This window comes from Aplysia californica, unplaced genomic scaffold, assembly GCF_000002075.1.
Source record: "Aplysia californica isolate F4 #8 unplaced genomic scaffold, AplCal3.0 scaffold00587, whole genome shotgun sequence".
NCBI classification, from domain to species: domain Eukaryota; kingdom Metazoa; phylum Mollusca; class Gastropoda; order Aplysiida; family Aplysiidae; genus Aplysia; species Aplysia californica.
In genome coordinates, this window is record NW_004797857.1 from 418,233 (window position 1) to 423,593 (window position 5,361).

The 5,361-nt window shown below is 40.4% G+C and overlaps 1 protein-coding gene across 3 annotated transcripts in view; it reads right to left on the reverse strand.

The window, feature by feature from the left end:
- LOC101854747 (probable 4-coumarate--CoA ligase 5) overlaps window positions 1–5,361 on the reverse strand; it is a gene marked incomplete in the record, with an annotated part of 23,002 nt that overhangs the window by 8,670 nt on the left and 8,971 nt on the right.

Genomic DNA, 5,361 nt, shown 5'->3' on the forward strand with positions numbered 1-5,361 from the left:
GGCGTGCTCGTGTTCTTTGTATCATTGTAAAGTACACTGAGCACTTTCTTCATGGAAATGGGCTACGTAAGTGAAATTGTTAATTATAACTCCATAGTCAGCCAGTTTTAATGTGTGTGTGTGTATGTGTTTCTCCTGCAGCCCCTCCCCCCACCCCACCAGACAACCTGACAGTCAGGTTCAAGCTCAAGTCACGCTGCATGTGCCAGGCAGTACTCAGCTGGCAGCAGCCGCAGGTCACGGACGGCCGTAGGGTCAACCAGTTCTCTGTACTATGGGGACCGAGCCGAGCGCCCCCTGGTGGCGGAACAGCTTCTGCGTCTTCGCTGCTATCGTCCACCATTGTATACAACACGGCGCCTTTCAAGATCCAGGTTCCTGGGGTGAGTTTGTTAAATTGTGATTGGGGTGGTGGGGGATAGTACTTCTGTAGTATCCACTATCAATTAGTTACTCTGCCGTCGTAAGGGAAAACGACGAATGGTCAAAATTTTTCGATTTTGGTATTTTCACATATTTCATAGAGTATATAATTCTGCATCTGATGGTGTAAAAATTTTTGTCATAAGTTAATCTGTTGTTGCGTAATTGAGAGTTCGTCGTTTTCCCGTACACTGGCGCGCTCCGAGCCAGAGCTCAGTGTAAGGGAGAACGACGAATGGTCGATCGGTCAAGGATCACTGCTCGTTCGGCGTTGTCCCCTGGTCTCTGCCGTTGGGCAAATTCGGCATGGGCGACGAATGACAATTGGTCACTGTTGCGTCAGTTCAAACATGCTACGCCTTTTTAGCAAACAAAACACACCACCACCCCCTCCCCCGGAGTACCGTCGATGGTTTATAAGAATGTATCTCTTAGTGTGTCTTTCTGTCTGTCTTCACGTATTAGGCCTATGCTGATGGTGTGAATTGACATGAGCAGGCGGGAGAGAGGGGGAAACGGATGGGAACAGGGGGAAATGGGTGGGGATGGGATGGTCAATAAAGTATTTAGGGAGAAATTTATTAGCACTGCATATTAGTGTCCGCCAGATGTTCACAGACTAACGTCATGTTAGTTTGCTGTCCAGTCATTTGACATCCCAAATCCCAACGATGGTTATAGTGCCGCAATTTGTCTAGCACGTGTCACTGGTCGACATCATTATAGAATTACCAAGCAATTAATGACACTGCGTTATGAGAGTAAATTTCTTTGTCCAACTTAAAAAGTGGACGTATTGTGGCGACACTTAGTCTTGCTTTACGATTTTTTATGACTTGACGGACGTTACGATGGAGTATAATAATGTCTTGTAGATTCAAACTGTCCTTGTCGATCTCTACTTTGTGGTAGGTCTGTTTTCCGATCCGATCAACTGAATTCTTTATTAAACATAAAGCGTTGCATTACCTCTCCTAAAAGCGTTTGAGATACAGTTTTGTCAGATTGTTACATTTCTTATGTGAAAGTTTGCCTTTGCAATGATCTGATCGTATTATTGACATTGTAACATTGTTGATCCCTTTGGACGTTCAGGGAAAAATTTGCAATTAGCGAAAATAAAAAGTAAAACTCGCTTCTGAAGAGAATACAGTAAAGAGATATTTTAGAAACAAAACTTTGGTTCCGAATGAGACAGTTTTATATCAAGTTGGTGCAAATGTGTGCACATCTGATTTGTACACTGACTGTGTAGTATTTAATCAAGCGAGGAAGGGAAACGAAGGACGTTTACCGAGTTACAGTTGGGATATAACAAAAACCTAACTTTATACGTATAATAGCTGGTTTGTATACGTCTTATTTTTATTTGTAGTTACCAGTACACAGTCATTACTGTCAATGGTGCGTCATAACTGACCATCGCCTACGCCCATAAACGTTCACGAGTGTAAGGGAGAACGACGAACCGTACCATTCGTCGTTTTCGCGTACATCGCAAGGCTCACCTGCGGGTGCGCAGTGTAAGGGAGAACGACGAATGTCAAATAACTTTGCTACTCTTTAATCTAAACCATTCAAACTTTAGAAACTGCTTTATGAACATCTAAATCAGATATCTGGTGAATTACAGCTTAAAAGAGTGAAAAATAGAAGAGTTATAAAGTGAAAACTGTTTTTGCCTCTCGTGAAAAATTTGCCTCGCTACCTGCGCAGGACCATTCGTCGTTTTCCCTTACGACGGTAGTACTGCTGTTCGTTTTTCTTACTCTTCCTCTGTACTCACCTGTTTATATGTGAAGCGTGCTGACAAAATAAGTTACTAATCACTGAAATGCTTCTTTGATTTGCCAATTTTTGGGGGCCTGAAATGCTTTTCTGTTTAAACTTTTGAAAGTAATTTATTTTGTTCATAATTTTTTTTTAGATTCCATTTTCCTTCTTGTTGCTTCAGTATTAGAATATTTTTGTATTAGATTTTGATTGCATAATTATAGTGCAATAAAAAAAAAAATTGGTGGCGCAGCTTATTGTCCAATATTTCCTCAGCTATTGAACATAGACTCTCCTGCTTTTGCACAATGATTAATTGTATCAACATGTCTTAACAGATGAAAAATGAGCATTTTTTCTTTCAATAGGGTGTGATCGTAATATAAATAACAACTTCTTCTTTTCAGAATGACTCCTATAAACATAAGCTCCTTTTCTTTGAATGGGGTTTGATTCTAAACTTAACAGTAACTTCTTCTTTTCAGAATGACTCAAGGGCATGCATGACATACCTGGAAAAATCGAAGCACTACACTGCTCAGATCATATCTCAAGCCTCCAAGCTGAAGAGCACCCCGGCGGTCCTGCACTTCACTACCCCGGACAACATGACCCCATGCTATGACATGGGAAGTAATTTTAATGGTAAGTCACACAGCATCAAAACACACGTGTGTGTGGTTGGCGGGTGCTCTGATGTGGTTAGCTCCTTCTTTCCTATCAAACATCTATAGTCCTTTTTTCTCCTGGTTCTTTTCTGTATTTGTCACTCTCTTGTAACACTTCTATTCTTTGGCACTTATATGGCTTAATTAAGTTGCAAATGTCGTGAAATGCTTAGTAAAGAAAAAACAAAACGGTTCTTTTTTTCTTCCCTTCCCTCTGCTTTTTTAGTTATCTGTATGGCTTTTCCCCTGCACAAAATGGCCATTGTTGTGCTTCTTGTTACTCATGACTAAAACTCTTTTTATGGTATTGAAGATTGTATTCCATTAGAATCCAAAATGCCTTTGCAAGACCTTGGTCAGGTCCCTCGGGTTCTTTACAGCTCATCTATGAGGCTAGCTTCGCTCATAAAGAACTGTGTATTTCAATGCTTAAATATGAAACAGTTGAAAACTCAAAAATCAATCCTTCTATCATTTTGAAAACTTATGTATAGCTAATTTTGATGTGCTTGAAAATGTGTATTGAATTATTTCTCCTTTTTGTTTTTTTTTAACCCTGGGCTACTTCGTGGATGGCGACATTATACATGACATCTCATTTTATGTATTGTTTTCTTGCACAAATCAGCTTTATTTGCCAGCAAAGATTTGTAAAAGTTTTCATTTTTGATCTTCATAGATCTGAAAGAAACAGACAACTCGCAGTTCTTAGGATCTGTGGAAGGAACAGAGGAGGTGACCACGGCTGCACCTATCATCACCACCGAGAATCACGGCCTACCTCAACGGAGCAGCCTCTTTGTTGTGTTCATCATAGTGCTTGTCGGTGCAGCGTTTGCTTGAGGTGGAGGGAGGCTAGAAGGCTGACCACCATATTGTTATGCTGCTTACTTCCGGGACATCCACATACTCAGTGATGTTCTGGGAATGTTAACTAGGACTCTATCAAAAGCGGAAAGAAATGAAGAATCTTTGACTTCCCCCGGATTCTTTTTCTCCCTGCATTTTGTGTCCAAGTTTCATATTCATGGGAGTATTTATTGCTTTTTAGTCTGAAGCAGCAACAATGTCATCTGTGTTGTAGAGCTGGGTTGGATAGGGTGTAGAGGAGGGATGGAGTGTGTAAATTTCAATTTTCCTGATACCCATGCTCAATATGTCTTGGAAGATCATGAACTTCTGCAAAAAGGTAAAAATAATCCCCATCACTGTACTCCCACTTTTGTATCCCCCTTACTTTTCTATTCATTACAGTTATAACTTCATGCTTTTTGTCAGTACTAGGGGTATTATTCTTTATTTTTGCCGTGAAAGCTTTTATTTAAGATGGGAAATTTGTTTTTGTTTTTGAAAAGAATAATGTATAGACTCATTTTTAAGGGACTGTTAATTATATTCAAAAGCATTGCCAAATAAATATTCTTGCGTGGCTCTGAAAGGGCCCATAGGTTCCAAAGTATACCTGTTGACCTCTAAGAAAATAAAAGCTTTTTTTTCGGGGGGGGGGGGATGCCACCAAAGCAGCTGGTGTCTCCCCCCCCCCCCCCCCTCCCGCTCTTTCCCCCAGTCTAATTTATTTTTTGTCACAGTGATGTAGTGGCATTAGTGAAAGCTTTACATACAGTATACTGGCTAGTTGAAAGTACATTCAAGCGTGTACTTAGCAGTCACCCAGAATGACTGAGAAAATTTACCATTACAGACAGTCGGCAGCTGTAGATTGGGTCTGAGAAATATGCTCACATGCTAGACTTGAAAAAGTCAACACATGGTATAAAGTCTGATATCCTTATTTTATCTTTCCATTTTATTTCCATCAAAATGGCTGTCTACAATATTAATAAGAGCTTCTGTGCATTGATTGAACGTACACAGCTCATGTTTGGGGAAAACTTTTGTTGCAAGTGACTGTCAGGAGCAAGATTTGAGGTCGAAGTGTCGCAAAAATGACTGACTGTAGCTTCGCTAGACAGGGTCTGCTATGGACAGGTTAGAAATATAAGAAAAACATCAGGGTCTTGGGGGAATAGTGACCGTTGGTACAGACACGTGACCTCTATCATGAGGTGACTGCTAAGGCAGGTTTGACTGTAATTGTTATACATAAGAACTGCCAAGTATTTAAATAAGCTGAGTGGAATAAAGTTTTTGTGGTTGCTGCTTGGTTTCTCAGGTTGTTTTTTTTTTTTTGGTTTTTTTACTGAAATGACCCAGGGACTGGCTTTTTGCTCATATTACCTCACGCAAACTCACACACATACGCACATGCACTCTGATGCATGATATTGACTACTTCTTGCAAGCACAAATGTTTTTTTTATATCTGAATCCGTTGAATAATTAGATGAAAGTAAATATTGATCCCCCGTTCTTAAAAATGTCTTTTGGGCATGACAGTAAGGCGACCCAAATGTGACTCCATGTAGAGTGAGACCCTCCCCCCCCCCTTTCCCCCTATTTATGCATTAGGTCAAGTATGTTCTGAATTGGGTAGAAT